Source organism: Protopterus annectens, chromosome 10.part0 (genome assembly GCF_019279795.1).
Source record: "Protopterus annectens isolate FY-2018-M chromosome 10.part0, PAN1.0, whole genome shotgun sequence".
In the NCBI taxonomy this organism is placed as follows: domain Eukaryota; kingdom Metazoa; phylum Chordata; order Ceratodontiformes; family Protopteridae; genus Protopterus; species Protopterus annectens.
In genome coordinates this window covers 688,700,695-688,713,816 of record NC_056744.1, presented here as the reverse complement: position 1 = coordinate 688,713,816, position 13,122 = coordinate 688,700,695, and the positions used below count along the sequence as shown (strand labels likewise).

Below are 13,122 nucleotides of genomic sequence, written 5' to 3'. Positions count from 1 at the left end.
CCCAATACATTTTGGCTTTTCCAGTTTTCTTGTGCTGCAGTTGAGTATTGAGTAGATTTTACAAGGAGCTGAGAGCTGCAGGGGAACAGAAGTTTAGTGCTGCTTAAGTGAAGTTGGTTTACCTTGTTAATAGCACAACAAGTTGTGTACTTGCCTTTGATGCAGAAGGCTGTGGGTTCTACTCCCACAAGGGGTGGATGCTGCTGTACTGAGAATGTTCTCCTTGGTGAAAATACTAACTATGAGTCCGTTATCAGTTTGCCATCCATTTCCTCTTGCAATATTACTAGCTTATCATTTTTTAACGTAATATAGGCAATTTATTCCTGAGGGCAACAGGCACTTTATTTTCAATGAAACCATGAAATATAAAGGTGTTTGCTAGCAGCAACCTCTTCATTAGTTACAGATTTCTTTAATGTGGAATTATTTAGATGACTTTTACTTCTTCAGAGATAGTGCATATTTACTGATAATGGACTGTAGAATTGTGCATATTTACTGATAATGGACTGTAGAATTGTGCATACTTACTGATAATGGTGGACTGTAGAATTGTGCATATTTACTGATAATGGTGGACTGTAGAATTGTGCATATTTACTGATAATGGTGGACTGTAGAATTGTGCATATTTACTGATAATGGTGGACTGCGGAAGTCTGAGTAGACTTTTATGATAAATGTTCTGAACTGGGCAGTTTTGTCATTATGGGTGCATGCATTTTGTTTCATTGCTTACTGGAAAAATGTTCAAAACAAATTTAAAATGCCCTCTAACAACTGTAATATATTGTACAAGGAATATAATTTAGTACAATGAATAAGGTGTATCAAAGAGCACATGTATGTTTCATATGCAAGGGGCCTATGATTTGAAAACAGCCCAAAATTAATCTTTATCTGCCACTGGCAAAATGTATTTTCTTTGAATGTGGGTTTCAATCAAGGGCAGAGAAGTTTTAATGCTAAGTTTTCATTGTGAGACTGCATTGCTTTGTTTAGTAGATGACTTAGTGTTTGTGCTGTAAAATACAAAATAAAACTTTCAAATGAAGTCCAACTCATCATACAAGTAAAGCAGTATGCACATTAGTGTTTATGGTAAATGGAGTGAAATAGCCAAGTAATGGTTCATTGGAATGGCTGCAGAGGCTCCATTCAACCTTGATTTTGTCAGGGGGGAAGGGCAGCAAACTCAGACAGGACCAGCTGAACTATACCTCCCAACTGTCCAGATTTTCAAAGAATGAATAGATTTTTGCTTCTTATTTTTGGTTTGTTCTTCATAAAATTTGTAGTTTTCTGGCAAATCATTTAGAAATTAAATCACTAAATAATGATACACTGAGTTTCAGACTTCATAACCTTCAGAAAAATGCATGCAAAAGTAAGAACTGTTATTCTATCAACTGTCTCAATTTATACAAAAGCAATTTTAGTACTGTTTATATGTTGCCCCAGTACATTTGGCCTTGTTCAGATTTACTGCATTAACAGGTTGAGAGGTACATGCAAATACATTGCTTTATAGAATTAGGCATAGCCAACCTCTCAACTGTCTCCGATTTTGGCTTAAAATGTTGCTTTTCCCCCTAATAATCCCTCCACAAAATAGCAATTTTGGAAGAAAACATGGAGGGTTTACAATTAAGAAATAACTGTAATAATCAAAGTTATAGATTACTTGAAATGCATGTAGATTCTTTTATTTTGTCAGCTGCTCAAGTTAGCAGTACTAATATTAAAGTGTCCCTTCTTTGACAGGTTCCCAGCTGTATTGTGTGGCTATTTTATATTTTTGCATCACATTTGGTCCATTTTTCATAAAATTGAGTTTTGGCAAATTAGTGACAAATCACTAAAGACTGAAGTTAGAAAATAATGACAGACATTTGAGTTTCAGATTTTATACCCTTCAGAAAAGTCATACTAATGCAAGACCTATTCTATTATCTTTCTAAGTTTATTAGAGCAATATTTAAAATTGTCCTTATTTGTGGGCATTTGTCCCACTTCTGTGTATGGCTTTGTCCAGATTTCTTGCTCTGAGGTTGAGAGGTATGACACATGTGTCAGGGCCATCACAGTCAGCCAGAGACATTTCAAATTGTGACATACTTGTTGCACCCCACTCCACCATGTACTGACTCTGGATGTGTCCAAGCAAGGCAAGGAGTAGTTATGCAGTGTAAATGTGCAGTGTCCCCATCCAAGGTAGACACAAGTACTACAGTGGCTTTTCATCTGTCCTTGATTTTGCAGAAAGGTCTGGTTTCTGTCATATTTTTGTACTGTTGATTTATGCTTATTACTCAAAGTGCCTGTTGCTCTGTGTTTAAGTAGCAACGCTTTAATGATCATAATGTAAGCTTGTCTGAGATCGTAAGATGCAAGTAAGCTTTAATAAGCATACTGTTAAAGAATTGCCAACATTGAAAGCCTTTCTGTTGTTGCCATGCAGAGAATACTTGACTAGATAATGTATAAGCCTTGGGTATTAAAGGACAGGATTCCATTATTTTAAAAAGCTCATTACACTTGTTGGAGACTTCCAGTCATCTCTACAGACTTTACCCGTAAACTAAACAGAATGCCAATCATGTGTGGTCCATAACATGTACAGTAATCCTTTAAGCAATGTATCTTGAGCTTGTTTCTTGTTTGCTTTTCATTTTTTACTTACATGTTTTCCCCATGAAACAAGTAGATAGTTGTCAGGCAGCAGGTCTTTTTTGGATAAGAAACATTTTTACAAGTGGGGGCATCACAGAGATTTCTACTTTCAGCATGTTACTTGGCACTTTAATAAAGCTGAATATAAATTATAATTAGAACTGCAGTGCAAGGAGAAGTGGTTTGAGTTGAGTGCTTCTGGTTTTGCTTGTACTTGATTTTGACTGGCATTCCAGTAATGTATTTAAAAAGTAATTTATTTTTTCATGCCTCACAACCTTTTGTTTCCATCTAAATATTAAGTAAGCTGTCATGCAGCCAATGCATTGAAATATTTTTATTCTTCTACACTTATTTTTGTCTTGATTGGACTCTCATAATGATGGTTTGCCACCCAGGGCAGCGTATTTAATTAAAGTTAGTTTTTGTAGTTTTGAGCATAGCTCCTCGCCTTTCTGGTTGGCCACACCCCTTCCCCTTGACCCCACCCATTCAGCTGTCTCCTGCAGTCCCCCTTTGATTTGAAGTCACCAGCCGCCACTGGGTTGAGTGAAGGGCATACCCGCGCAAACGAGCGCAAATGCGGGCAAACATTTTGGAAATTAAAAAAAAAAAGGAAACTGCTATTTTTTACATTTTACACATTTTCAGTAGGGTTTAGTCTGTGGAGATGTGTGGTGTTGTGTTCCTTGACATTTCAGCGGACTCGCTCATGGGTGTTTACTTTCAGGACTCTGACTCTTCTGGGGCGTGTCCCTTTGCTGTACTCGGCAATCGGACACGCCCCCTACTTTCCTACACGGACCGTGTTAGACTTGGGTATGATTCAGCATGCCCTCATGAATATGCATGACATGCTGACGTCATACCGTTCAACTGCAGCCTCTGAGTAAGACATATTAAGTCTTACACAGAGGTTTCGTGAATCTGGCCCATGGTCTTTTTCTCTTTTACTCTTTTTACCATACCCCAAAATGTATCCTTCTTATATTTATACATTTTTACTATTAATCTCCCATCTTTTTCATTTATCCACTTTAACACTCTGTACAAATTTAACAAAGCAGGATATACCACTAGCTTAATTAACTGTAAACCTCCTTTTTCTTTATTTGCATACAAACCATTCTTTTTACTGTGTTTAATCTAGAACCTTATAAAAATTAAAAAAATAGCTACAATAATTCCTTTTCAAATATTGTTGGCAGCATAAATACACTTCCTAAGTATGCTATTTTCCCCCATCACTGTTGAATTTATCAAATAAATCTTTTTTTCTGAGAGATAATTTATATGTTCTCCAGAAAAGACAGGTTTGTTTTATTTCTTCTGCTGTTTTATTTTTATTCCGAAATTTTATACCTCACACAGAAGTTTCATTCATTGTAAAATATATACCCACTAGCTTTACTATGCCACCTAAACCTTTACTTTTCTCTTTATTTAAAGCCATCCCCATCACTGCTAGACACTCATTTATGAAAATTATTACCTTTATCCAAATTTTCTTTTTTGCAATTATTAATATGTTATCTGCATATGTTCACAGAACTGGAATTATTAACCCTTCAGGTGTTATTTAACCAACCTCTGTCATTTTGTAATTTATTTCACATGTTATCATATTCATAACTAATGCAAAGAGTATACAACTTATTTGACATCCCTATATTATATCACTCTTCATGCGTACCTTTTGGCTTAACCAGCCATTTACAAGTATTTTTACTTTATTATTACTATACACTGACATACATAATTTCCTAACTGTCTCACTTATATTCTGTCATTATTACCTATAAGATTTCATGTCCAGTTGTGTCAAATGCCTTATTAAGATCTCCTATCTTGATTTTTGCTTCTTCTTTTCTACTCATAACATCATTCACAACCTCAGTATCATTAATAATTCTTGACAGCCCGCCCCCTTTATACTATATATACTATCTTCCATAATGTTTTCCATTTTAGTTTCAAATCTCTTTTGTATTATTTTCATAAAGATCTTATAATCATTATTATTCAGTACTATCAGTCTCCAGGTTTTTAATTGTCTTTTATATTCCTTTTTCCATATGAATTGAAGTATTCCTCTGCTTAATTCTTTATACATAAAACCTTAATTTAACCATTCATTCAAAATCTTTAAAAATGCTTTTTTTTTTTGCCAATCCCTTAAATTTTTATATGGTTCCTACCCTATTCCATCTAATCCTGCACACAAATCTATATTTACTTGCCCTAATACTTTATCTAGCTCATTTAAAGAAATCTCATTTTCCAATTCTTTATTCTCTTTTTCTGTTAACTTTTTTATTTTCCATGTTTTATTCACTACCTTCTCTTTTTCTGTAAACACTTCTTGTACATATTGTACTACACTATTCATAACATTTTCCTCAGTTCTTTTTATTTCTCTTTTTACATGTTTTATTTCTCTCATTACACTACCATATTTTTATTAATCTGCTTAAGTAACTCGATACTTCTTTTATCCTTGTAAAATATCTTTGCTTATATGACAGTTCTTGTATTTTTTTCTTGATTTCTTTCATATAATTCTTTTTTCTTTTTCAAAATGCTTTCTATCATTATGTTCTAAATCTTACAATTGATCATTTTATGTTCTTTTATATTTTTCTTTCTCATATCATATTGCCAGTTTTAAAACATTTTTTATATTTTGCCTTAAATATCATCCACCATTCAGATCAATTTTTATAAAATGTTCTCATACAATATGATCTTTCCATAACTGTATATATAATGTGATATTTCCATAACAGTGTTACTTATCTATTTCCTTCTTCATTCCATGCTTTCTCATTTATCCTTTTATTCCTTTGCCTATTTTTATATATTCCTTGTTTTCCTTTATTTATAGCCATATTGCTTTATGATCATAAGATCCTACTTCAACTCCCTTTTGTTCTCCTATAATGAAACCTTCTGATACTATAAAATAATGTATTTCAGTTCTATACATACCCCTTTTGTAAGTCCATGAAGTTTTGTCCCAAAGTTATAACTTACCACATCTTATAACTTCTAACATTTTATATCATTTCCTTTCTTTTTACACTTGCCTCTTAAATCATAATTAAAGCCTTCTGTTATTATAATTTTCATATTTATTACTACATAGTCTAAAATCTGATGAAATATGCTTTCTCTTTTTTACAGTTAGTATAAGCATATAATGCTAGAATTTTTATACCTGTTCTTTCCATTTTAAATCTACAATTGTTAATCTTCCCATTTTTGCTAAACTTACTAATATCTTTGTTGTATTTCTACAGAATATGGCTATTCAAGAAAATTTCTCATTTTCTATATTTAAGATTATCTTTCCTCCCCATAGTTTCTCTGTGTGTAATCCTTCTTCATTTTTAAATATCTTGCGTCTTCTAAAATAATTACATCTACATCACATGTATTATAGCACTCCAAAATCCATATGCTTCTTACTACATTTTTAAGACTGTTCACATTTACAGAAAGCACTGTAAACTTTTCATTTCCCCTTTTTCACAGATTTCATGATTTCATAAGTTCATAGCTAATTACCAGGCTAGCTTTCTTAATAGATCATTCTAAGCCTAGCCAATTTCCCTCCCAAGGGTGAAAATGAAACACTGTACCTTGTGTCTGTGAGTCAAACACCTTAACCATTATACCAACCCCCACTCATTAGCTGCATATATTCTTTTTCATCCATTTCCTTTCTTTTTTTTTTCTTTCTTTTGTATTTATCCCTTAAATTTTCCTTTTCCTGTCTTTTACCATTTTACCAATATAATTCTTTTTTTTACTACTTCCCAGTTTATGTCTTTTTTATTACTTGTTTATTATGTTTCTACTAATTTTAATCTTTCTTCTATTTGATCATTTTTTCTTTCTTTTTTCTTACTCTTATTTTCATTTTTTGCAATGTACCCATAAATGCCCAATTTTGCTACTTTTATAGCATTTCAGTTCATATTTATTACATCTTGTTCCATTTCCACAGAGGTATAACATTTTCTTTTATCACAGTTAGTTATCAAATGCCCCTCTTCTCCACAACTACCATGTTTTGGATTGTACCCTAGTATTTTACAACACACCATTCCCCTCCATATTATAATTTTTCTCTAGCTATTTTTACCCAATATTATAATCCCAGCCACCAGTCTATAACCCCCCTTTATTATAAGTATTTGTAATGTCCAGTACTTCTTTACATAAAGTTTTCAAATGTCCTTTCAAAGTCTATATTTCTACCTCTTCTTTTTTCTTTCCCTGTTAAATGTTTTTTTTACATAAAGATTCCATGGATTACAGTCTTTCTTTTTTTCATATTCTTCAAGAACATTTTCTGTTAAAAACTGCCAGATATAATGTCAGAAAATATCTCTTTGGTAATAAGAATAAATGATCTTACCTAATGTGTTTTTACACCCAATGGAGCTATTACATTTTCCCACACTTCATACTTGTCTATTTTGTTGTCTTCTTTAGTTTGAATCCTTACCACATGCTTCAGTTTTTCATTTTCTTCTCCCTTCTTTTTTATAACTCCACTTTTGCCTTCTTTGACTTTCTCTGTATATGTTTTCTTTTCCACCTCAGTACTATTCTTCAGGATTGACTCTTCAATCTCCTTTAGTATTTTCTCCATAATGTCATCCAGGAAATATCTCTTTCATATTCTGGCTCACTCTGCACCACCATTTCTTTAAGTAAATCATCCTGCAACCCTCCTGACTGGAGGGTTGTAATTATACATCCACCATTTGCTGACTCATTTCCATCAAACAGATTTCTTTGAAACAATTCCTCAGAATCCTGCATACATTCTCTGGTCTCAATATTTGCTTTCTCCTCTGATTTTTTCACCACTTCATCATCACCTTCTCTCTCCATTTGTCTCCTTGTTTCTGCAGGCCACCTTTGCACCTGGAATGGAAACAAGAAGTGCTCCTCCAAAATGAGTCCCACTCACAACAATGACGAGTAGGGTTTTTTATTTTATAAGTACATATATACATCACATATTATTTACATATTAAACATTACTTACAAATATTTACATATATCTATATATTTTTTACATTTTAAATATTCCTCCCATTCTTTTACCCATAACCAAAACCATATATTTTCCAATATCTTTGCAAGATTCCATTTCCCATTATATTTGATTTCATTAAATCTCTCAATCCATATTGTCCATGCCACATACAAAATAATTATCTCCATCTTCTTTACGTCTTCTTGTCTTTGTGTTCCATAATAACTATACTCTATCATGTCCATGTTTAACTGTTCACATTTTAAACACTTTTTTAATCATTTCATGTTTACATATTTCTACCCATAAATTCTTAATTCTGTCACATTTCAAGAAGACATTCAGACGTTTCTAGTTTCTACACTTGTTACAAACTTTATCTTGTTTTCTCTTGTACTGCATACTAGGTTTTATGGGTAGTTTATATATGGATAATCTCCACAAAAACTCATTACATTCCTTATTTTTTATAATTTTTATATCTCCTTAGTATGGCTTTTTTCTTATTAATTTCAGAATCTTTTCATGGGTCAAAAAATAAAAATGGTTCATTACATTAATATACCATTCCTTTCTGATTCTTTCTGCAACAATATTTCTTATTTTCCATAATACAGTTTTATTCTGATAGTCTTTTATTTAGTCATTATTACTATTTCTGGTTCTGTGTTTTACTTCCATTCCTTCCCATACATGTTTGTATTTATAATACATTATTGTTTCTATCATATTCTTTTCTTCTTTCATAATAGTTTTTAGTACACTGTATAAGCTTAAAGATGCCACATACACAATAGGATTAATTAAATCTAGATCTTCTTGGTCTTCCTTCATGTAAAGTGTTCCTCTTTTAACCAGGTTCAGCCTAGAACCCAAAATAAATGAAAATACTAACATCATTAGCTCTTTTTCATATTTTACAGATATCATATAAATGTTTGCTATATACTCTATTTTTTTAATGTCATACTCTAGAGTAAGTATGCCTTCATTCTATATGAGAACCTATATGTTTTACAGAACATGAACATGTCCTTTACTTCTGTCATAACTTTATTCCATTGTTCTTTATATTCATTTATCCCAAATTTTATTCCCAACACTTCTATATAATTGTCATTTTCCATTAAAACCAGATACTTCACTTTTTTCTTTATTTACATTTAATCCAATCTTTTCTAACATTATACCTAACTTTAAGTTTACTCTTTCCATTCATAATATATTCTTTATTATTACAATATAATCTGCAGAGGTATACATAATTGGTATTTGTGCTTCTTTTACCATATTATAACCTCTATTTCTTAACATTTTGTTAATTTCAATTATGATTATATTCATAACCAAGGAAAACTTAAATGACTGGCTGGACACCCCTGTCTTATTCCCCTTTCTACTTTTATTTCCTCCCCTATTCATCCATTCACATTTAATTTCACATAATTTCTCTTATACACTGATTTAACTACATTTAAAACTTTTCCACTTATGTTGTACTCTTGTAAAAACCTCTATAATGATTCATGTTGTATATCATCATAAGCCTTATGCCCCCTATCATTATTTTTGTCTCCACATTCTTATTAATAATGCCATCAATTACCTCTCTAATTATCCATACTAATTACTGACATACTGTTCCCTTTCTTCCGGGGCTATTGTGAAGGGGCAGTATGTGAGAGCAGCTAGGATGGTTACTGAGGATGAAGACTTTATTAATAAATGTAACCTTATGAAAGGGATGCTTTTGAATAGGGGTTACCCTAAGGGTATGACTGAAGTATTAATGAAAGAAGTAATTGAAAAAAGGAAGAAAAAGATTTTAGTCCCATTTTATCACTGCAACATCGGGTAAATATTAAGGACAAGATAGTAGGAGAGGTTATCACTTGTCTTTATCAGAGTTCCTTTATTACAAGCTTTAGCTTGGATTGTGAAATTATAAGGTAGTTGCTAAATAAAAACTGGATTATTATGAAGGAGGATGTAGACATACACACTAAGATGAGTGAATGACCTATGGTTATATATAAGAAGTGTAGTACTTTTAAGAATTTACTTGAAAGACCTATAAAAGTACATGATGGTAAGAGGAATGGCATGAAGAAGTGTGGGCCATGCTGCTATTGTAAATGGATCAACGTAGGAGCCAAATGTGTTACTGGTGATAGGAATTTTAGCATTAAGGATAAATTTAATTGTAAAATCCAGGGGGTTGTTTATTTTGCCCTCTGTCAAGTATGTAAATCTGTCTATTTAGGGAAAATGGAGCATGCACTTAAAGCGCAAATGTATGAGCATTTGTATGATATGAAGAAAGGGAACAATGGTAACACTCTGGCTAAACATTTAACTTTATATCCAGAACATGATTTTAAATTTGTTGTCATAGAGCAAGTATGTCCATTGAAACAGTGGTAGGTGCTTGGTTACTACAGCTGGAAATAATGCAGCTGTATTGGCAACTGTTTTTACACTTGTAAACCATTGGGTTTGAATGATAATTGTAACATTACATGTTTATTGAAGAAAAAAAGCAGTTGAAAGATAAGTAAAACGTCATTGTTAGGGGATGTAGTATTGTGTCCTATTCCACCTATAAGTGGACCTGGATTTATTGAGCTATTAGGAGGTACTTGATAGACCCTGGCACTTTTTAGATGTTTTAATTCTCCATTGTACTCTTTGGGTGTGTAAATGGGCTGATTATGGTTTAGTTCAAACATTATTTTAACTAAAAAGGGTAATGATGGCTAAATCTATTTTATGCTGTTTATTAGGTAAATGTGTTTGTTACAGTTTTATGTAATTGACCATGGTGTTGCATAACATTATTTATGGCCATACCATCCTGTATGTGCCTGATCCTGTCTGATCTTGGAAGCTAAGCAGGGTCGGGCTTGGTTAGTACTTGGATGGGAAACCACCTGGGAATACTAGTTTACCTAAAAATGAAAAGGAATTTTATGTATTTACTTGGGCTACTAACTAGTTTCTTTTACAGTTTTTTTCACAAGTTTCATATGACTGTAGTGCATTTTTAGTAGTCCAGATAGGGTATTTTTAATAGAGTGTATTTGATTACATTTATTATTTAACAAGCTTTGGCTTTTAACACTGTCAGGCTTTTTATGATTTATCTGGTTTTGTGTATTTGGTGTGGGCTCTTTAAGAGGCTTTAAGGCAGGCCACATGACTTAGAGAAATTATTTAAGATGGTGTGCGCTGTTTTCTAATTATCTGATGAAGCCTTGGGGGTAACCAGGATGAAAGCGCTTATTTATTGTTTACAGAGTTTTGCACATTTTAAAGAACAAGTTGGTTTATTAACAAAATCTGTTTTAAAACTGTTTGGAGCTGCAGTTTACTTCACTGCCTTCCTTCCTGTTTGGTTCCTAGTTCACGGCAGTGGTATCTGTGAAGTTCCCTGGTGTCCTGGACAAATTTCTCCTAGTCAGTATGAATACCACCTCAGGTCTCCCCTGGAAAAAGACTTTTGGTCTAGTGGGACTAAACCAGTCAAGAAAAAAATACGAATAAATAAATACATAAATTATGGTTATAACAATATCTCAGTTATTTCATTATATCCTTGTACTCTTGATTGTTTTAATCTATCAAAGTAAAAGTGGTTATATTTATTTTATCTCAAAGAACCTACCACTTTAAAGTGATGCTGAAGTTTTTTTCCCAGAACCCACTTCAAGCCACCTTTATACAAGCCATGCTAGACATAAGAAAGTCATTTTTTTATTTTTTATGTAAATAGAATGTCAGTAGTGTGATTTATAGGCATCTTACACAACTGCTTGAACCATTCTTCATTTTTACTTTTTTTGCTTGAATTACACTGATTTGTGTTTTCACAGCAGTTCTTACCTCTTTATTTGTAGTTGTAAATACACAGCAAAATAAACTAGATGAACTGCATGTTTTAAGTCTTCCGATTTTTAGTCTAAGTGCTGATAGACACTCTCCCACATTTTTCACGAGGTGTCAAACTTATCGTTGTAATCCAGGAGCTGTTAACTGACCACTCTTGCTTCTGTTTCAAAGAACGTTTAACAGACATTTAAACAAATTTTCTGTTTACCAGTGTCTGCAATGGGAACATGTGTGTTTTATATGGAATGTTGGCAAAAGGAGCTATACTTGTTTATAGATACTTTCCTTACAATGCAGCACAGAACAAAATAAGTCAAACTGTTATATTTTGGTTAATGATATTTTTTTATTTCTACGATGGCACATATCCCTTTGTTCATGACATTTTCCCACCTCTCTGTTTTATTGGAAGTTACACCCTTAACTTGTTAGACTGTAGCATGCCAACACTTCAGTCAAACCATAATCTTTGAGCATGAAAAATTGTAGCTGTTTGTGTCATGAACATTGCCAGCATTTCTAAGATTATGGCATTCACAGTTTTTTCTGTGTTTTTTTCCTATAGTCCCTCCTTAGTGAGTACACTATCTCCCCAAGCGGTCCTGTGGTCTGGCTGCCTGACTCGCCTACTGTCGCTCTACCCCTGGGTACTCCCTCTGTGTTGTGGTAAAGACACGGAACCTCATAACCACATCCAACTGAAAAGAGGCTCACCTCCTATAATTGCTTGAAGACTCCATTCAGCTAAACGTGCCCTACAGTGCGTTTATCCCTCACACAAGTGTATGTTCAGTCTGCTCTACCCCGGGTACTCCCTCTGTGTTGCGGTAAAGTCACGGAACCTCATAACCACATCCAACTGAAAAGAGGCTCACCTCCTATAATTGCTTGAAGACTCCATTCAGCTAAATGCACCCTACAGTGCATTTATCCACTCACACAAATGTATGTTCAGTCTGCTCTACCCCCGGGTACTCCCTCTGTGTTGTGGTAAAGTCACGGAACCTCATAACTACATCCAACTGAAAAGAGGCCCACCTCCTATAATAAGAAGCTCACCTCCTATAATTGCTTGAAGACTCCGTTCAGCTAAAACGCACCCTGCAGTTTGTTTATCCCTCACGGAAGTCCGCTCTACCCCGGGGTACTCCCTCTGTGTTGAGGTAAAGTCATGGAACCTCATAACCACATCCAACTGAAAAGAGGCTCACCTCCTATAATTACTTGAAGACTCCATTCAGCTAAACGTGCCCAGCAGTGCATTTATCCCTCACACAAGTGTATGTTGCCTTGTTACCTAAGTGCATACATGTGTTTTTTTTCTTTCTGCTTAAATTACCCTGTGAGTAGATTTCTTGCCTCCAGTATGCTAGCAGCCAACTGCATCCTGCCTCTCTCCCTCGCCCCAACAGATAATATTTTATTCTACCCTAAGGCTACAGTAGGTTACCACTTAGCGGGATCCCCGCTGGTAGCCATTTCTTACTATCGCCACTAGGTAGCAT

The 13,122-nt window shown here is 33.7% G+C and overlaps 1 pseudogene; it reads left to right on the top strand.

Annotated features, from left to right (window-relative positions):
- The first annotated feature begins 10,565 nt into the window (after positions 1–10,565).
- Positions 10,566–10,685, top strand: LOC122814597 (annotated as a pseudogene).
- The last annotated feature ends 2,437 nt before the right edge of the window (positions 10,686–13,122 follow it).